Source organism: Gasterosteus aculeatus, chromosome Y (assembly GCF_964276395.1).
Source record: "Gasterosteus aculeatus chromosome Y, fGasAcu3.hap1.1, whole genome shotgun sequence".
NCBI classification, from domain to species: Eukaryota; Metazoa; Chordata; class Actinopteri; order Perciformes; family Gasterosteidae; genus Gasterosteus; species Gasterosteus aculeatus.
In genome coordinates this window covers 16919207-16941640 of record NC_135709.1, presented here as the reverse complement: position 1 = coordinate 16941640, position 22434 = coordinate 16919207, and the positions used below count along the sequence as shown (strand labels likewise).

The following is a 22434-nucleotide window of genomic DNA, read 5'->3' as shown; positions in this document are numbered from 1 at the left end:
AAATTTCCACCACACGGAGCAAACAGAGAGGAAAATAAACTGCAAATGTACCACATTCTTTCACTATCAAAGGAGTGTGGGATTATTCGCTCTGTCTCACATAACTCACACAAACAGACAGCCAGACTGCTCGGTCCAAACTACTGCACGCCTGCAATGAGCAGCCACCTGCAGTGGAATTGCAAATCAAATCTCAAATTTCATTGACTCACGTTCAAAAAACAAACAAATGCCTGGCTCAAAGCTCTTCCCTTTAAAAGAAATAATTGAACAAATCGTGCAAACAATAGTGTGAGTCATGTATAATATTCAAATAAAAATCCATGATAATAATACATCGATAGTGTGGTACTCCTTTAGCTGCAAATACTCGCACATTAAGTTATGTTTCATCAAACGGCATCGTAAAAATGTGTCTTCCGACCCGGTGGCGCATGTCCTCGGACCGGGGAGCTGCGGACACAGGATGGGCAGACGTCTACGGAGGGGCTTTACGCATCCAAATGGAGCCGTGTTTGTGTGCGAAGGAGTTATTGGCCTGGAATAAATGCAGCTAAACCAGCCAGGCAGCTTAATACATCCAGGGAGGCTCGGACGTTGCAGAGCAGACAAAGGGTTTGAGGTGAAGCCACAATTCCATTTGTCAAGTGTCCATAAAATGAAACTTCCGAGACGCTTTGCTGCATGCCTCCATTCTATATCCATTAAAAAGCAATTGGAAAAAAAGTGTCATAGGCTGCGACCCTCGGGGTCACGCGCGCCTGTTGTCTAAAGAGCTCATTCGAGGGACATGTGAAAACAACAAAAGCTTAACGACAATGCAGCCTCATCCGGGAGAAAGAAGCGAAGTTGGTAAATATCAGAGTGAGAGTCAGAGGATGGCAAAAGACGATTCTTCGTCTCGAAGACGAGCCGTGGAGAAAAGATCCAACAAAGCATCGATGAAAGCCCGCTGGGCTAGAGACACTATTCACAAAACCAACGTGACCTCCCTTATCTTATCGGATGGAGCAAAGGGACCGAGTGAAGTAATGCTTTTATCTTTCCTCCTTAGGATTAGGCGCCAAGTCAATGCTCCACCACTTACTGGGGAATGCACACGTTTTCCTGCACGCGGTGTGACGTGACCACAGGCCGCACGCTGTCAATATTCTCAACGGTCAGCGGTCTATTAATGTGCAGTAAGCCTCAATGTTGGTCTAATCCTAATGTCAGCCGTAAGCATTTACGCATTCAAGCAAGTAATTACATCATTAGTTGTGGTAACAATAAATTAAAACATTGCTTATTTTTTTAAGACTAAAAGTAATTATTTTTAAAATTGCTATAAAACGGGATAATTTCACCGTGCATTGCATTTAAACGGGAGTTATTGTGATTTAATTATATTCCTGTTTTTTTTTTTACTTCAAAAACCACCTGGCTGTCTGTAAAACAAAAAGGCAGAATAAACAAGACGACGGCTGGCAGCTTTGTAAACAATAATTGATAAACTGAGTGTAAACAGTGGAAAGCATTTATTTACAGTGTGCAGAGGTAAATGGAGAAAATATCATTATCTTGTTTTCCAATTCCAATATCCGTTCACGCGCAAACAGCGTGAATGGAAAAAGGAGAAATGAAGACTCATAAAGTTATTTGCTCGCACTCTCGACTCACTGAATTCAGAGGTCATTTGTTCATCTATGCACTATTTGAAAGATGCCTTCTACTCCTTAAACCAGTGTTTTTCAACCAGTGTTAGGCTGTCAGGTGTGCCGTAAAAAAAAACATTTTTTACATACTGTCACTTCATTGGTGAAAAAAGAGCCAACTTGTGTGTTTGTGTGTGTGTCGTCGCGCTGTTAGTGGTATGAAGGCTCAATACTCCCCTCTGCCTCTGGGTGGCGGTACGCAGCGTAATTAATAGGAAGATTTGCTGAGGCGACAATTTAAAAAAGTGAGATTTAAGGTCGGCGCATGTTTCTGCGTCGTTTCAATTCATGTTTCTGCGTCGTCGCACTCGTTTCACTTCATGGTTCTGCGTGTGTTGCAGAGCAATTCACCGCCAGAACAACAAGCATGGTGACGTGTTTTGTTGAAGACGACCTAGAGAGTCACGTCTATTTATTTATTTGTTTATTTATTTATCATAGACGTTATTGCCCCGTGCATCGCCACTGCTGCTTTTTTCATCATTTGTCCCGTATTTTCCTCCACAACTTTGTTCCTCTCGACCGGCAAACCGGCATCTGCGGCGATCTCCCTCCGTGAATCCAACCCGCTTATACAACCCGCCAATGACGGCTTGTATAAGCGGTCATATTTACGCATTTCTTCCGACAAAAGTTCTTCAATCTGCTCCGTTCTCTCGTAAACATTCTTCGTGTTAATAATGGCGGTATCGGGCTATGAAAGCGGAAATGTGAGACTCTGTAAAGGACGCAGTTAGCGGACCAATCGCAGCCTGGTGCGCTGCGGGAGGCTGCGTCGCTTTCGACTCAAGCCTAGAAAAATGTCTCGACACTGCACGTTTAAAATGTTGTTTTTACAGTTAAGCACATAGACATTTAACCTCTAGAGCAGCGGTTTCCAAACTCAAGAATGCCGCGGCCCACTTTGAAATCTGAAAATCTTTTGCGGCCCACCCAAACCTTCAATCACAACTCTGATCAAAACATAAACTAGGGATGATTAAATGACATCCGCCGGCAAAAATCCGTCTCGAGCGAGTTATTTGCTCGCCGTGAACTTCGTTGCTCGCAAGGTTTGTCTCTCCTCGCGATCGAAGGAGTTTTCTACGCGCTCGCTGTTTTTCTTTTTGACAGTAAGGGGGCGGAGCCAGTCACCATGGTCTCTACATCTGATTGGTTACAAACCCCGTCTGTGGATTGGCTGGAGTGATGCGTTCACACAACAAAAGCCCATTTCCGCACTGAAGAAAGGGGATAGAAAGTCGAAATTATGAGACAAAACGTTGTCAAAACACAAACGACACCTTTATGTAACCGTAGTGCACCGTAGATGACAACCGGCTACAACCATCATTTACCATCATTACCGGCACATTAAGACCAATGCGTCCAGCTCGCAGACCGGCTGGTGATTTGCCGCCGTAGCAGTCAAACGTTTAGCGTCGGGGCGGGTGGGTGTGCAGAGGTGGAGACGGTGCTTTCAGGGTCCGATCGATGCTGCGAGGTGCGTTCGCTCCCGCCGCCTCCCTCGCCATCCACGCCTTAAATCTTCGGCTGCTTTTAGAATAACTTATTTTCCCCGTTAAGATGGTTCAGCTACTGTAGAGAAAAGGGCACCGTCTCTCGCTCTTTAATCTCATTAAATGTTCGGCGAGAACGACAGCTTTGTTTCTCCCACGCGCCCTGAAACAAGCTCCATATGTCACGCGCTTGAGCGCCGCTCAGCATCTTGCCGTCGTAGACGAGCTTTGGCATGTTTGGCAGAGCGCCTTGAGCGCCGTGTACAACCAGTATGGATCAACCCATTAACCAATCTGTTCGTTTGTGCTTCATCAATTAATGTTTCACATAACTAATGTGCCGCATCATAAATATTTGTATATTAATTTCAAACGTTTCAAAATTGAAAATTAAAAACTTTTTATTTATTTATTGTAAATGACCTCTCGCGGCCCGCGTGCATTACCTTCGCGGCCCACACTTTGGGAATGGCTGCTCTAGAGCCTGACGCTGTCACAGTTATGCTCGGTTAAGTAAGATATAAGATCTTTATTCAAAGCCGAATCAAGATTTCCCTCATGAAGGTTTTAAGGATTAGCTTTAAGGAGTAATTACTTTTTAAAATAATTTGTATATTTTGTTAATGACACTGCAGAGAAGTGTACCGCTGTAGAAATAGGTCATCTCTGCCTATATATTATCCTACTGCATGAACATATGAACTAATATTAGTGATTATTGCATCCAACTTTCAAACTGCCAAAATACATACAAATAATTTGATGCCTTAAAATGGCGTCGACTGAAAAGAGACGCGAGTCAGTCTGTGGTGAGTGACACACCAGGGAGAACAGAAAGGGTCTGTGCCTGTGAGAACACCTCAAATCATCCGGCAAAGGCCTTTGCCCCGCAGAAAAGACTCAAAGTCAAAATCAAATGTGCTCAATACAAACACAAGCACCACGACATAAGAAAAGGGAAAATCAGAGGTGATTCATCGACACTTCAAATCCAATTTTGATGTGTTACGCCCCAGTCTAGGGGTGGCTAAGGTGCAACATGGATAGGCCCCAATCTTCCCCGTCTCCCAAGTAGCCACAAACACTATGCGTTATATAGGGGATATATTTATTGAACAAAAGCTAGGTTGAGTAAACCAGGTATGTTGGGGTAGAAAAAAAGCACGGCTTCGCCGTTGCCCATCCCCAATATAATAAACCAAGTATATAAGCCAAGATGTTTTAACAGAAAAGAAAGTAGAGAGAAAAACGCGCCTACTTCTTGTTTCTTGCTCACACACGAAGCCGGAGAGTCAAGCTCTTTTAACCTTTAGGGTTTGAACGATATAACTGCTTTTATTGTTTTTCTATTCAATTTTTGTAAACCTTTTCGCTTTTTTATGTATATAAAAATTCTCCTTTTTGGGGAACAAAAGACCATTTGTTTCCGGGAGATTCTTTTCCACTGAGGGGCCTCCTCCCAGGGGCTGAATGATGGTGGCGCAGGGGTTAGAGAAGATGTGCTGGGAAGCACAAGGTTGTTGGTTCGATTCCAGGCTGCCCCATGTTCCATGTCGAAGTGTCCCTGAGCAAGACACCTAACCCCTAATTGCTCCCCGGGCAAAAATGTGAAAAAGCCATGGGTTTAAAGTGTAATGTAAGTCGTCTGCTAAATGACCTGTAATGTAATGTAATGTAATGTAATATAATGTATGACAAGAACACCGCTTCGAGTGAGTGTCCTTATCTTGATACATAGAGTTACCAGTCATCCCCCAAGGGCATTAGGGACCTAATCGGTATGTAAGGACGAGCTCACTCGACGGAGGGGTTACAGGTCAAACATATACGTAGGTCCCGGGTAAGAACTTAATCAAAAGGAATCAAACCTGGGAATCAAAAGGTTCCTTAAACTCAATAAAGTGTTAGAATGAGTGTCACGAATGTAACCATCATCTGCGTTAGATATTGGGGGGAAGATAAGCCATACTGTGTGTACCGAACAAATACGAGTCATCTCCAAAACCTTAAGGAATATGATCAATATTAGAACTTACTCGCTAATAACGATGAGATACACAGTGAGATACACAGTGAGATACACAGTGAGATACACAGTGACTATAAAGTAGTTCCACTGCTGGCGAAAACATAAAACGCACGACTTAATAAATAGGCATAATACGACTCGCCCTTGTAGCTGTAAGCCCTACTCTTAAGGAAGTTGTCTTCTTCACTCAAACTACTATAGCTCGTCGGGACAAAACCAAAAAACGATCCTAGCTAAAAATAAGATGCTGACCTACCAAAACAAAGGAGAAAAATAATGACACCAGTCTTACCTACCTATCTACTTTAAAACAGGAGAAAACCAACTCAAAAGAAAAACGGCATACTTATTATTAGGCTTCACAATATAACACAGGTGGCTGGTTGGGAGAGGAGGAGGAGGAGGAGGAGGAGGAGGAGGACGATGGTTGTGTGCTGCTGCTGTTCTCCCCACTCTGACCTGCTCTGCCTCGGACGCCATCTTGGCTTCCCTTATATGCAGGTACTGCAGCCAATCACAGGACGGGTGGGAGACCGTCCACCAATCCGCGCATGGTTGTGGCACATCCCTGTTTGAATGAAGGAAAGGGAAACCAGAAAGACACAAAAGGAAACAACACTATACACATATGACCCCAGTCATAACAGATGCATTGCCCCCGACATGGGCTGCTGGAGTTCCTGGATGTAGGCTTGGAACTGGCAGAGATGCCGTTCAATACATATTTTAAGTACATGTTTGCAACAAACAAAAGCCCCAGAATTAGCCAAGATGAAAGCCCCTGAGTACAATAAATAAATGCCAAATAAACAGTCAGTGTGAGAACGTATGGCTTAAACCAAAACTACTGTTTGGCTTTCGACTCACATCCGTGTTTAATACTAAATACATGAGAATTAAAGGTGTGAGTACTGAGATGATAAGACGTCTTGTGCTGAATGGCAGAATTGGTTTCACAACTTCTATTCAGCGGTGATCTGTCTGGCGTAGTCACTGTCATTAATCCCTGACAGCGGCAGAGGTAAAAATGGGAGATTATGGCTAATTTAAGGGTATCAGAGAAAAGGTGTGAATAACCAAACAGACAGAGCCAGAACCGTTTGCTATCAGCGGCTCACAGATCACACAGTTCACCGTTCAATCTGTCCTTACGTTTAATTTTCCATTGAACCAGGCATCCTGGAATACATTATATTGTACTTTTGACTGTTTATACAGTGCAGCTATAACCCGGAAAGCCTCTATGTTTGCTTGAAAAGACAGAAATTCCATTCATGCTGACTGACCATAGGGAAATAAAGGACTTGCTGGGATAATGAATATGTCTCAAATAAGATTATTCTGCAGAGCTGAAACTATTGAGAGCTGTTCATACGCGAGTGAATAAGAAGGCCATCAAGGTTTAATTAGAAATAATTGCAGAGCAGAGACTGAAATATGAAAAAAATACTGCTATTAACACATCTGAATGCAGAGGAGGATGTTCTCCTTGGCTTCAAAATCCTAAAAGGGCTTTCTGAATGGAATAAAGAAAAGGAAAAACTTTCACCATTCTACGGACTGCACCAACTAATGTGTTTGCTCTATATGTATTACTGTATATTACACACTGAGTGAGATATTTTAGAAATGTCATCGTCAACTCTGCTACAACGACAGACTACGTGTAGACTATCAAGACAAGAGGCCGCTCACCAGGTACCACTGCTCGGGGAAATCTGGATCTGTTGGGTCTTCATAGATGTCCCTCTTCTTCCTCTTCTTCACCACTTGCTGCTCTGCCCACTGGACCTGCGAGTCACGCACACTATCATCCATAGTTCACACATACATCTTCGCATCCTATTGTGAAATTACCATTTTTTTCTAATTTCCCAAAATATTGCATTGTCCCACAGACAGTAGACGTGGAGATGAATCCCAGCTGTGCTCCAAAAAGCAGTATCTAGAAAGCGAGGCAGAGATGTGAGGCAGATCTAATTCATTTCATTCTGAGGGGAAGTGGCTCCCCACGCTGACTGACTGTGTCGGAAAGGGGGCCTTTGAAGTCCCGGAGGCTGCAGGGACATGCACAGGACCGGCTGGGAGTCAGAATAAAGGCTTGTACCGAGAATGGCAAATGTCATCACACACTCTGGTTATACGTACATTATTTTAAAAAAGAAGCTATCGCCGGCAGCCAAACAATGGGAAATAATTGAATGTTACCAGTTAAGAGATCTTGTTCCTGCCATGCTTGTATCTATAGATCTTGACAGGTACTTTGTTCTGTGAGGCAAGAATGATGAAAGACACTGTGAGATGCATGTAGTGGTAAAATATATTATAACATTGTTTTGTGCTAAAGCCGTGTCTCAAGTGTCCTGTATTTGACCCCGATGTGCAAAGAGCAGCATGATACAAAATGTTGCTTTGCAGCTGTGTCCTGAGAAGGGAGGACGGTCGACTCGATCTCATAGACGCTGCAAAACAAAGGACTTCTGTTCATGGCCTTGGTTCATATCTTATTCGGTACGAAAGTTCCGGATCCATATTTTTTACTTTATGTCAATTAATAATGATTTGCACTGAGGAGGATCTTGTGTGTGTGTGTGTGTTACCCTCAGCTTCACCTGGGCTCTTATCTCAACCTGCTTTGTAGCTTCTCGTAACTGGCACGGAGAATGTCCTCCACATGTGTATAAAAACTCAGCGTTTTTACTGCTCGGAGACGCCATTTCCACAGAGCACCGTGATACGTGCTGGTGTGTTGGACCTCCTGCTTGCAAGCAATAGTTAGAATATAATAGTTGCTCATGTAATCTTTTACTCTTCTAAATACATGTTAACTTTTGACTTTAATTGATCAACGTGCTGTGATTCTTCTCATCAACCAACTCGGGGGGATTGGAGATCCTGACAACACCCATAGACAAATTTGTCCATTATTGTCCAGGCAATCAAACATATACAGTATTTGGCACATTTGAGGAGGTGTATTGATAACTGATCACTAAAATCATATAAATGCAGGGAGTTTGTAACACATTTTATGTAAGAATGATACATGAAGTCATTAAGGAACCACAAATAAAAGTACCTGTGTTATTGCTTTTTATAAACCATATTCTAAAGTAGAAGCCAATCAGATTTAGTAAATGAATTAATATAATATTTGAAAGCTGAAGTGAGCTGCTAGAACAGATACTTCCTCTGAAGCGCTTACAGCAAATGCTGTTGGACATTATTACTGTCAGCGATGAGTTGTTGCTGAAGGTGACAAAGCTTAAACCGATTCTGCTTCTAGGTCAAGAGTCCTCAAGCAACTTGTGTCTAAACCAGGTATCTTCCTCCACATTGCCCAGAGGATTGTGAAAATCCAACTTGTTATTCAGGTATTCAGGTCCTTTTCTATGTTTTTTGTGAGAACTTGACATGGGACAATGCCTTCAACCCTTGCTAGTGCCTTTAATCCGCTGCTGAAAATAGTCCCCAACAAATACATTATTCTTCCATGACCCTCCTCTGACTCATAGCGTTTTGGTAGCGGACGCGGCACCGAGCTCAGACGACAGACAATCTACGGATTGAGAGAGAAAAAAAAATCCACCAGCATTGTTGGTTTTGGTCCTTTGATGGGATTTGTTAACAGCAACACACACATATATTATTTCCACCCTTATCCTTTAACAGCACAGCCTCAAAACGCACAATGTCAAATTTACAAATAGGAGAGAGAGAGAGACACCGCACGCAGGGAGCTGCCTTACCCTGCGGTTTGTACAAAAGCAACAGTAGCCGTCCCAAAACAAATCAATTTTATCCTTCACAGAGAAGGTAAAGGGGAAAAGAGAGAGAGGATAAAAAACAACCCAGGGAAGCATAATGATGAAAGCTGACACAGCTGCCAATGTAATTTTGCAAAATTATTCAAAGGCGACGGTGATAAGTGGCACGTTAGCACCACGATGCCGTGGAAAAGAGACAAAGGAGGTAATGTGAGAGTCGGCAGCCGGATGAGAGAGGAAACACTAAAGCGAGCTCAAAGCTCATAGCGTTGACAAATCTAAATCCAACCATTACGCTTTTACCCCACGTTCTTAAATGTATTTGCTTTGAACCAAGTAAAGCAGAACCTTCTTTCTCCCTTTTTTCCAAGAATCAGATGGTCACACAGACCCACACACACACACACATTCAACACGCTTTGTGCCTCATCCAGAAACATTGTCATTGTCACTAAAATCTCTAACGGTACATTTTTTTGAAACCGTGACAACGACAAACGTCTTTGCCTCGGTCACTTCCAGCTCTCGTTTGTTACCAACAACAAAACCATTTTTGTGCTGTAGCGGGCGCCTCTGAACCACTCGTTCAGCCCAACACCGCCGGCCTCCCTGAATGTCGCCGTATCTCACTAACGGCGTCTTCGGGGCTTCAGTGGTCGTCTCCTCGGGCCGGCTTGGCTCGCTGTGTGGAGAAGCCGACAGACCTACTTGGTTAGCTACTTGGCAGACGCTGTGTCGCTACAGATGGCCCACGTTATTTATTCCAGCCACAGAGGATTCACACACACACGGAGTATCGTTTTTGGTAGTGAGACCTTTGTGGCTTTCTGCCCACTCAGGTCCAAACAGACAAAAACATTTCCTCGCTGAGGTGTTGAAATGAAAAGGTTAACTTCTTCAGTTTCATGATCTCTTCTGCGTTGCTTACATCACATGACCCGAGTAATGAGAGCCTGTATTGGGAGTAAACTCTATTTTTCCTCAGCTTATCTCTTGTTGCCTTCACAACACAGCGATGCGGTTATCTATAATTCTCCCATCTAACAATCATTTGTATGTACGGGGGAATGAAAGATCGCATCTAGTGTTCCTCCGAGGGTTATTTTTCCTGTAGTCAGCCTGCTCAGGTGGATTTGTTTTTATCCAAATTTTTTTACCAACAGGATAAATGACAATGGATACTGCCAGACATGTTTCCCAAGGAGAAAGACTGCTTATCTCTTAATCCCTGGTCTGTTGGCGTCTCCATGCTGACTCAACTACATCTGGGATGCATCTACTGAAGCGCAGATTTAATAGTGCGCCGGGTATAAAATTGGTGGTTGGTCTGCATGCAAATTCAAGATGTCCAAATGGAAACAACATTCAGGGACTGGAAATGTTCTTGTTACTTTGCAGCGATGAATGCCAATTTTCTCCTGTAGTCAACATCTAATAATAAATCTACTGGAGTGGAGTCAATTTCAAGACAAAACAGAGAACTGACAGCAGCTTTACCTTGGGTTCTTTTTCCAGTCGGATGTGTGTCCCCCTGTGGCCGGACAAAGACCTCTTCTCCACGGCATGATGCCTGAAGTGATAATAATCACCGAAAACCTGCACAGACATAAAGGGAGAGGCAATGAGTTCAGCTACTGATAACACTCAATGCCGCCCCCAAAGCACTCGTGAGCACGAGAGCAAATGTGCAGACCGTGGTCATTTAAAAAAGGGCTGGAAAAAAAGACACATTTATTTGAGAAACTGAGTGTGGCATTCTCTTCTCACACGTGAAGCTAAAGGAGCATCTATTACTGCAGAAGAAAAAAACTGTATTCTTTGATTGGCACCCAGAACATATTGCACGAGCCTTGGCCACGGGAGAGTCACGAGCGCGAGGTTTTCTGGAGACAGAATAAAATGTGAGACACACACACACAGATATACGCGAAGGTATAAAAGAACAACATCCATTACACAACAGCAGAAGGACACAATCTCTCAAAAGTGATTAGAGGCATCCATTAGACCGAGCATCAATCAACCCGGAGCTCGACTGGAGCCTTCAACGTGCGGCTGTCTTTGTCCCTTTGCAGAGCTCGCTCATGAAAGAACAGATAAGGACAAGCGGTTGGAGGACAGCTGTCAAAAAAACGGCACCTCTGGGGGGAGGAGGGGGAGGGGGGGGCTTTCTTTTTGGCAGCTCTGCTCTCACGTGACACACGGAGCAGTCTGCGCCCCCCTCCAGTCATCGCGGCCAAGGCCAGCCGACCCAAGACCCAAGACTGAGAGCAAATGATACAGACAGCCAGAAGTAAGTGAATGTGCCGCAGGAGCCCTAAAATAACAAAAACAGAAGAAGTCGCAGGAAGAAGACGGGAAGGATCAGCCCTGATGCTCTTTACACAGTTATGCGCGAGGGAGAAGCCTCCATTTGAAGTGGAAGCGTTGCAATCTGTACAGTAGTGCCGCTGGGGACTGGCTCACCTTCACAAGCCCAGTGGAGCGGAGGAGGAGATGGGGGACGGGGGGGAAGGAGGGTATCAAGAGACGCAGGCTCTGACGGGCCGACCAGGCAGGATGGATGTGGGTGAGGTGGGAGAAGAGCAGACGCAGCAGGATGGAAGGCTCCCCTGGGGCCCGCGGGCCGATCCTGCAAGCCGAACCAGACTGGAAGTCTGAAGTCTGGCAGCACGGATACGAAGCCGCCCGGCTGGCGCCTCATAATTTGAGTTGATTTGTGAAATATCTGTAATTAAGACTCTTTTTTTTTTTTTAAATACCTTGCTCATTTCCACACAAACGGAGTGATCGTCAATTTATTCGGCGAAAAATGATCCATTTCGGAGGTTCAGGTCGCACACAACTTGTGCGTGTGGGAAAAAATGAATCATTCTGCGTTTGAAGTGAGAGCTCTGCGGAACAGCAATCCTTAAATCGTTCAAAATGGGGCGAGAGCAGGAAAACAAATCTCAACTTATAAAAAATACATTTCTTTACTTGATGACTTACACAAAGCCCTTCACACATCGAGCCAACGTAAGGCGAAATAGGCCACATACGTTAATATGGCTCCAGGCGATACAGGTAACATTGCACAGAAAGTAGAACTTAAATCACCACATCAAATGACAGAACACTTGGAGTTGAAAAAGAAAGTCACTGAACTTACTGAAACCCCGTCTCCAATAAAACATCACAGGAAATAGCTTTGAGATGGAGATTTAGATGTGGTGACGGCTGTAACCAAATAAATGAGTGGGACCAATTTTCACATTGATTGCAGGGGGGCAGGAGGCAGGTTTGCGTCGCACTGCCGTGGTGTTTTACGGAGGCGAGACAAACCTATTTCCTAGAGTGCTCATTTAGACCTACAGTCTTTGGGTCTTGGGAAATTAAGATGGGAGATAGAAGTGTTGGTGTAGCTGCACATGTGTGGAGTCATGCATCCCTAAAGACGCAACCCGAAATAATCACAATGTGTGTGTGTGTGTGTGTGTGCGTGCGTGTGTGCGTGCGTGCTGGTGATAATAATTGAGTGCGCTGTGGGCCATTAGTCACCCTGCCGCTACGCTGTGAGTCGGCTATAGAGGAATACTGACCTTTACACTCATGTCTCATATCTTTGGGGGTCTCGCAGCCATCTCCATCTTGCCTTTACCTTCCAGTAGCCCTGAGGTACGAAATTAAAAAAGCTGCATGCTGTATATAATTGAAAATAACCCAAAGTTAAAAACGCTAATCTATTAAATGTAATTATTTGGATGAAGTCCAATGAACATGGCCAACACTAAATAATCCTTTTATGATAGAAAATCAAATTAACTCTAAATTTAATTTAAGAATATTGTTATTCCACTTGTATAATGTATAATAATATGCAGAACATCTTGCAGTGGTGGCTAACATATGTAAAGATGATACCTTTACAGTATAAAATGTAGCTGAGGACAGAATGGAGAATAATAACAGCTCCGGTTACTGAAAATCCTTCTTCTATAAGAGCAGAGAATGTCCTCCTATTTAGTTTTTTTTCTCATTTTCACTAAACCCAAAGGAATAAGTTAGGGAAGTTTATGTTCTCAGATAATACCATCATTTTGTAGTTAAACTCCAATGAAAGAAGCCCTTGTTCTGTGTTTAAAGATATCATTTATGACGGATAATTAATTCATTTTCTTCCTCCGTTTACACTTCACATTTAACCATATTAATGCCTTTCATCTTGAGTTCTTTTTCCATAATAAAACCCCTGGATTGATGAAACTATCCATTAAATGCCAGCATTAATTATGAACACACTCTGTTATATAAAGTATTAAGTATAACTTTTTTGCGAAACATGTCCCTATAGATTTATTCTCCTCTTCAACTTGGTCAGATCTTCCTGCTCCTTTTGGGGGAAGGAACATCTGTCTCTTTTCAGCTGAATTGTAGTCATTTGACGTCTGTCTGTGCTTACGACACGACTTGTGCTGATGATTTCTGTATTCTTTATCATTTTTCTATATTCTAGTTAGTAATAAATACTTAATCACAAAGCAAGCTCAAGATACTTTTGATTTCTCACATGGGATAAATCCACAAATTTCCACCACACTTTTCACCATTGGGAAATGAAAGAAAAGAAGAAAAAGAAGCCTCTACATGTTCCGCTGCAAAAGGTCACTCCAACGGGGGAATTCAAGCCATTTGCCGACGTTATCAGTCAGACTCGGTTGTTAAGACTTCAAGGTGACTGAAAGTAACGTCATGGTGTTTTTTCTCTGCATTCCGTATGTGGCGGCGTAGAGGCAGCAGAGAGTACGAGTGTGGATTCCCACCGACTGATGCAATCATGTAGACGTGTATCTTAATGTCAGTATGTGTGTGTGTGTGGATGGAAGCTGAAAATAAATATTCCTTCCCTTATGCTTCCCCAGTGCACAGATGTGCAGAACGTCCTCAATGGAACTAGCGGCAATCGGATGCATCTTTTAGGGGGGAAAAAAACTAAAAACACTACCATCAATGGTTGGTTAGAGACACAGAAATAACGGTTATTCCCTATAAACAGTGAGCCCCTTGATTGACAGCCCGCAAAATGCAGCATGACTTTGCTAACCTTGATGGACGATGCTACTGTGAGCAAATCGATGTGCGAGGTATCCACGGCGACGCACACGATCCGAAAACGGCGTGCGCGGTGCCAAGAGAAGTGTCAGCGGCGCATTGATTGCCGCACGCGCAGCCAAGCCGGTGTCCTGTTCCTCTTACATGTAGCCTTTCCTTTTTACTTTGCCTATTCACACAACTCACGTCGCTTCCGGATTGCATACACAGCCAGCTCGTTGGTGCGTTGTGATATTTTCGCTGTTGGCTTAATAAAACAGTCGTGTACTTATCGTCTACGCCGAGCTTCCACCGTCCGGACTAATTACAGCCGACGTTCCGCTTAGTTGGGGAAAGTCATTATTCTACTTGGAAATAGAGGCTAATTGAGTGTTTTCAAGAGAAGGGTAATTATTTGTTTGCATCGGAGCTGCAGCTCTGCTTGTTTCCCGCCTCGTCCACATTACGCAGCTCAGGGGACTTTGCATCTTGGGAAAAGCTCGGCCACAGAGGAGTTTGGGCTAATTATGTGGCTGAATAGCAGAGATTTAACAAAATGTCCCTTCCAGCGGTAAAGCAATAAGACACAGGCAGCAAGAAAGGTGTGAAAACTGACTCGGGCCACCTACGATTTATTGAAGCAGCTGTTGGAGAAGCACAAAGATCAAAGAAATATATCAAAAAAAATAAAAAAGGGGTGTTATTCCTATTCAGGAGAGTAGAACACATGGATGGGATATGACAGAAAAGAGAGAAATGAAAGCGAGGATCGAGAACAAAATGCATCACAGGACAAAATTCAGATGGGCGAAAAAACTCCACGTCAGAAACAGCTACAAAAGGCGAAGCACTAAGAGAGGCCCCACTGACGCCTGACATTTGGCTAATATCACCGTGGAACTCATTTCAGACCGTGCTGTTAAACTTAACCCTTAGATGCACAAGTGGGTCAAAAATGACCCGATGAGGTTGTTTTCTTGAAATATCTTCGTAATGAAAAATTGTTATCATTTCATATTCCAGGTATTCCTCAAAAAACATGTTTTTGATATAATTCCATTTACATTTTTAACTTACCCGTTATACATTTTAAGAAATTGTAGTTTTTGTATTACTACCCCAAGCTTCCATAATTGGGTCAAAAATGACCCGCATGCATTTTCTATGGAATCCAATGGGAACCTTTGATTCTTATCAACTGTGGCTGTCAGGAATACATTTGACTGTGGACCACACAGACTATATCAGAAGTGTCAACCCTCAGGAAGATTGTTTTCGAACAGCTTGTGCCATTCAGGGGTAGGTGCAAGTTTCTATAGTACATGCCAAGCAAGCCCGCCAAATGCGGCCTAAAGATCTTCTGGGTTTGTGATGCACGCATCCCCTATGCAATAGATGGTATAGTTTACACGGGGAGACAACCAGGGGAAGAAGTTCAGAAGAATCTGGGGGAAAACATTGTCCAGCAGTTGTGTAGTAGATTGAGAAACACAGGTCGCAACATCACCATGGATAACTTTTTCACCAGTGTGCCTCTTGCGCAGCATCTCCTGGAGAAGGATCCCACTATTGTGGGGACTCTACGTCAGAACAAGCCAGACATCCCTCCTCTGATGAAGCCTTCCAAGTCCAGGGAGGTTCACAGCAAAGAGTTTGGATTCAACGACAGCCTTACCATGGTCAGCTTTGTCAGAAAGAAAGGAAAAGATGTTGTGCTCCTAAGCACGATGCACCACGACAAAGAGGATGAAAAGAAAAAAACAGAAGTGATCACATATTACAACAAGACGAAAGGAGGTGTAGACACCACTGACCAGATGGTTGGCACCTACACCTGCAAGTGCCAAACACAGAGGTGGCCCATGGTGCTGTGGTACAACATAATTGACATTGCCACCCTGAATGCCTACACCTTTTTCACGGCTCAGCACCCAGAATTCAATGAACGACGGCTCTTCCTCAAAGAGCTCTCAAAGGAGCTTGTCACACCACACATGAGGAGTCTCCTGGAAGGCTGCCCCCAACTGCAAACCCAATTCTTGAAGCAATGGAAAGGTGTGGGGTGACAAAAGCCACAACCCAGCCAAAGGAAGGAAGCAGACAGGGCTAACCAAAGATAAAGAGGTGTCAGATCTGCCCAAGTAACAAAGATCGCAAAGTCAACAATAGGTGTGGGAAATGCAATGTACCTGTGTGCAATGATCACAGCCAGAAACAGGTAGTTTGTCTGAACTGCATTCAGTGATGAGACTTCACTGAATGCAGTTCAGACATGAAATCATTCTTCTGTGGTCCTAAATATAATACTAAATATTATATTAGTGATTATTCTTAACCAAAATGACAAAATATGGCATAAAAAAACATAGATTCTAATATGGGTCATTTTTGCCCCACTTATGGAAGAGTGTAGGGTCCAGTCACTCGTGCATCTAAGGGTTAAGGACTGCTGCCTTGCAATTCCAATCAGTGGTGGTAACACCTTCTGTGATTCCAGAATCCGAATAAAACGTGCTGAATCTCCAGCACGTCCCATAAGACTTAATGCAACCAGTTTAGAGCTGGATAAGACCGGAAAATGAAAATGTCTTGATGTGTGTGAAGCGTATGCATTCGCGTCAGACATTTACTTTTTTTTTTGCTGAGAAAGTGGCTGATTCCTGATGTACTCCATCTTTGGGTTGTGATTTTTAGATAAGGGATAGAGTGGAGAGAGAGAGAGGGCACGCACACACGCAATATAAAACTACATCATCACTCAGCCAAACCTCGCTTTAAAGTTCCACTGATACGAGCAGCGAGCATACACACACACGCACACACGCACACACGCACGCACGCACGCACACGTGCACACCTACACACCATACAGGCAGAGCTTTGAGAAAGAGGGACGGGTGAAGACGACATTGCACGGGTGTGTGAGAGATACTCTTTTAAATATTTCAGATCCGCATGCCTTTTTAATTTGAGATTTATCCCACTGGGCTGATTCCTCAGTCTGAAATCCCTGACTTGGGTGGTGAAAAATGTACTCGCCAAACATCCAACTCTAACTATGCTTCACCGAAGCATTTGAATATACATGGAGACCGGGGGGAGATGGAGCCAATGGTTTTCGCAGTGTCGCGGAGGCTTGTTCCTTCTTTTTTCAGTGGCATCAGTATTTATGCTGGTCAGGTGACCCAATATAGATCACAGTTGTAATGGTTACGTGGGCGTCTATGGAGATAAGAGATAAATGACGATGATTTGTAAACAGGATCTTTGCTGAAACATGGGCCGCAGGGGGCCTCTTGCACTTGCCATGAGGAATAACAGCAAAAAAAGACTTGATGATGAATGAAGGCAACGTTTACATAAAGGCCGAGCATCGAGATCAGACTGTGTTAATTTTAAAGGGTGTCTGGGGGAGAGGTATATAGAGTAAAGCCACAGCGTCATTTCTCTTTAAATCCCAGGGAGAAAAGGGGCCACTACACTGAGTGCATCTGACAAAGGGCTCAGGCAACCAAGCATAACATTATGTAAATGAGGAGGAATACAAAAAAGAGAGTGTGATTTGAAAAAAATAAAAATAAAAAACTCATTGCGAAAGGAAATCTTATGAAATATTGAGTATTTTACAGTGTTTAGTATTCACAGGTTCTGCTCAAGTGTAACTTGAGCATTGCTAGCCTTTAGTTGCATGCCTGGATGCTGCATGTCGACCTGATTGCAATTGTGATGCGATTTTGGATAACCCCAATATGCACTTGACTCTTCAAAGCAAAAAAAGAAAATATCTCTCTCTCTCTCTGTCCCTCCTGCTCTCTCTCCCCATCCTCTTCTCCTCCACATAGTTACATTAATAGCGCCTTTGTGTTCCTACATTACTTTGTTTCAACCCATTGTCTGCAGTTGGAAAAGGGCACGCTTTAAATTCGGAATTAAAATCCTGCTACTTGTTAGTACAGTACCTAAAGTACGCTTAAAATCAATGTGAAGTGCACTCAAATGGCTCTCCTATTGATTTTTTTTCATAGTCGGATCAGTCAATCTTATTAATAGTTGCACTGAGAGGCGTCGTGGATGTAAAGCTGCAGTGATGGACGACTAAAACGTAAATGTGCAAATGTCCTGTGCCTACAGCGTGCCCTTCACTTCAAGGTCTCAGCTTAGGAGAATTTAAGCAAGTCAGCACCTTCAGACACACCGCGAGAAGAGGCAACCAAGGAAGGCAAGGCCAATGCATTTGTGCAGCACATTTCAACAACAAGGCAATTCAAAGTGCACATAAAACCATTAAAACCATCAAAACATGAGGCAAAAGGAAAGGAAATTTGAAAACAGAAATATACATTTATGCATGTATGTATGTATGTATGTATGTATATATATATATACACACAAAAAAAAAATCAATAACGTTTAATAACATTTGTTTGTTATTGTTTTCTTAAATACAAGACAGAATGCGCCTTCTTGCATTATATTTAGATTTCAATCTCACTCCGTGGGAAATAGAAGACAGCAAATACTGCAGGTACGGTCATTGCTACAGAACGGTGTGCTGTGCGTTTATGAGTGTGAGGACATGAACAACGTGCACGGATGGAGAAGCAGAAAGATACTTTTTATGTTCCCATTACCTTCAAATAAGGACAAGAACATTAGCTAGACAAACAAATTAACTGGCACACACACACACTTCCCAATTGTACATAACCCAAGTGAAATCAAGATAAAAGCAACTATCTGGCTGATACAATCATCCTGATTGGAGCTTGCTTTGAAACTCAAAATTGAAAACACTCAAACTCTCACACACGGACCACTTTGGCATTATGAAACGCTCTGGTGTCCTTTAAAGCAATAAAACATGAAGTCAATCGCCGAGCAGAGAAAGACAGAGTTCATGTATTGCATTTCTTACTTCTCATGCTGGTACACCGCATTTAAATCCAGTGGACAGAGCGAGAATGAGCCAGTCGGCTGCTGCGTCACGCGGGTTGGCAGGGCACCACCTGCAGAGGGACAGGCACAGTGGCACCGGAGCACATTACATTCTCCGTGGCACGCAGACAGTAGGTGTGCGTGTTTTTCGGTGTTGTGATGGGATGAAATTGGCAAACGGCGCTCCTTAAAAGCCAGAAAGCCCGAGCTGTTGGAGGATGGGGGGGCGTTGGATAACCTGTGGTATTGTTTATTTCAGGTTACATTTACGCTTATTGCCGAAGCTCTGGTGTAAATTAGCTATGAATAGAAAAGAGATTAAGGGACCCAGATGGAGGCAGAGGGAGCCATAGAAAGGCTCTGGCATCGAGCGGTCTACCGCACGGAGCGGCGCCGGTCAGTTCGACGCCCACGCAGAAAAAAATAACGATTTGGACTCTGTTAACCGAGAAACACGCAGCGACATTTAGCTCGTGGGATGCCCACGCAGACACAGAAACATTAGCAGAAAAAGAAGGAAAGGAAGAAAAACAAACAAAAAAACAACACACACCACTGAACTTATTACAAAGAAACAACAACCCTCCGCGGCTACTCGTAAAATGCCGCTGCACACACTGGGAAGTCTTGATAGCTTTTGCACTCAAACCCTGGCGTTGAATACATGTGCGCACCCACGCGCGTTTACACAAACACGCTCTCCTCCCCTCCCGGCTGCGGCAATAAGTGAATCTGGAATAAATAAAGCATAAAAACAATGAAGCATTTCTGAGCACTGCGGGGAACAAACAATCAGTTACGTGATGATCCAGTAATCACATTAGCGATAAAAATCCCATTTACCTCCTGATTACAGGGCACATCCGCCTCCTTGCTCTCTTCAAGAGCTGCACGGAACAACCAAGGATGACGAAAGAAATGACTAAGCCGTTTCCCTATAGGCCCGCAGACGCACGAAGCCTCGCTCAATCCAGGCCCTCGCATAACCCGCCCCGACCGTCCGTCCGTCTCAGAGAGGGCCGCCACTCAACGGAGACTATTCGAATCGGGTGCCTCTGTGAAACAACAGCTGAAGACGCACTCACACAAAATATCATTTCAGATGGTGGACGATGCTAAACTTCATCCTTCCGGTTAATCTGCACTTAAGCAGTTTGGTTCCTGGAAAAAGGAAGGAGAGATCAAAAATAAAAAGCAGGGAAGAAAGCCATATATGTGACTTTTTTTCCCCCCCTCAAAACTCGAGACGTTTATATATCCACAATATTTGACTTTGACATCAAAAGTGGATAAAAAAAAGCTCCACTATCTGTGAAGTAGACGGGCATCTTGCGAGTCTGTATTATTTTATTTTTTTAGGCCTCACATTGAGGAGACACTCCCATTCGGGGGCCAGTGTGCACGACGGATGCACGACAAAGTGAAGCGGCCATAAAGCATCAGAGGTTCAGTGACAGCCTTCTTCTATAGCTCTACTCCTCCTACTTAATCACAAATTGGCATGGGGGGGGAAGGAGGTGGGGGGATGTCTCCCCATCAACCGATTGTCAAAGAGACAGAACAGAGGCGGATGTTTTTGTGGTTTGGGTGACATGAGGAAAGCCATACAAGTTGTTGTTTTTTAGGGAAAGTGATCACATTAGGAGGTTATGAAAGAAAGACGAAAGCCTCGGTCAATGGAAGAGGGACGTTTCTTGTGTCCTGGGCGGTTGTCTGGAACATGTAGTCGCGCTCGTTGAGCAGAATATTAACATTTTATTTTACGAAAAACTCACTAAGACTAGAGATTGATTTTTTAGGAAAAAATTAAGAGTAAAACTCTGCCAGGGGCCATTACACCTAATGTCTTTTTCTTCTCTGCACAGTAGAATGCGTTTCCACTGTCGGAACAACCGATGGATTTTTGAAAAACAACGGGAATTGATCTAAAAGAAACTCACTTTTAGTGGATCCATATAGATGTTTTCCCACTTAGCATGGGTCCAGTTAAATGGACGACCTTGCTCTTGTGGACTTGGTAAATAAAACCAATGCAAAGACACTCAGGCAGTGGGCAATTGTAAAAGTAGCGAGGTAATTGGTCCATCGTCCCACACAGGGAACGGCTTCGGTAAGGAAAGTTTTTAACTGGCATAAGGCTGCGCTGAGCCTCCGTTTCACCCTGACAACTGCTTCTGTGAGTTACACACATCCAAACTATTTAAAGAGAAGACGCCTTCTGGTTCTGGACAGGTCTGTTTTGCGGCAGATTCATCTAGGAGTGGGTGTGGATTGCAGAGCAGCGGGATGTCTGGCGGAAACACGACCAGGAGCCGTCACTCTCCCTGTGGTGCTGTTCTTCTGAGCTCATTAGACGCCACGCTGGAGCCACAAAAACAGGGGCGGGGGTCCGCTGTCACCGAGAGGGTGGAATAGATGCAGGGAGAGGAGGAGGAGAGAAGGGAGTGTCGCCCCCCCACACACACACACATTATTGCAGACGCCTCCTCTACAAACACGACCCGGAGAGGAGTTAACTAGAGGCCGCTAGACTCGTACAATACACATCAAAGGCCCGCAACGGGGATCAAACTTCAACCTTCAAGCCGTGCATATGCACCGAAGGACCTAAAACTACAACAACAACAAAACAAAAAAAGGCAAAACCGGTTGCACAATGTCTTTTGAGGAAGCGTTACACTGGAGTTAGTGAACCGCTGGAACTGCGCGGGTGGACAGGTGACCTGCTAAAATAGCCTGACAGCACTGAATTATTAATTCAGCACCTTCGGTTTTAAGCTACTGACATAACAAAAACAATGTTCACTACATCTCACAAGGATGAGGTTAGAGAGAAACATCGGAGCGGAGACTCTGGTATTCTGAGAAACGCTTTCTCTTATTATTGAACACAACAGCATCAACGGCCAACTCCTACAAAAACATTTTGATTACGCCTAGAAAACTCATAATGATCATTTAAACACTTGACTAAGAACTTTAGCGCATAAATAATCCGACATAACCGGGTTTTACAATATCTCAAAATAGGCTTTTGTCACAATAGGATTCCATCAAAAGACCATGAATCATCATGTTGAGTTGGGTTCAACAACAAAAACAACCAGAGGCATTCCGGTCCTGTGAGTGGAGAGAGGGTGATGGATCAGCAACGCATCAACACTGTGCGTACAGTCATTTGAGCCTGTGGGCCACAGAGTATCAAGCAGTGCTCTACCCTGTTGGATGTTACACGGAGTTGCAGCTGAGAGGAAAAACAGCTTTTTGCGTATGTTAAGCTGCAAATAGAGTGTGCATAAATCTAGCAAAATCTGCAGGGGAGTTCTTAAGCGCGGCGATATCGATATGGTCGTATTAATACCGTATCAATGTGTTGCTTATTTGGTTGTTGAGCCTGTGTTACGACATGATACGACGGGCTAAACAGCTCGACACACACA

General features: G+C 43.8%; 1 long non-coding RNA gene across 1 annotated transcript in view; it reads right to left on the bottom strand.

Moving 5' to 3' along the window:
• Nucleotides 1–4284: 4284 nt before the first annotated feature.
• Nucleotides 4285–22434, bottom strand: part of LOC144391075 (uncharacterized) — a 27458-nt gene continuing 9308 nt past the window's right edge. Inside the window, exons 2-4 of the long non-coding RNA XR_013454941.1 lie at nucleotides 10487–10585; nucleotides 6918–7013; nucleotides 4285–5790 (exon numbers count right to left, since the gene is read on the bottom strand). This is a non-coding gene — a long non-coding RNA (uncharacterized LOC144391075). The remainder of the gene's footprint in view (nucleotides 5791–6917; nucleotides 7014–10486; nucleotides 10586–22434) is intronic.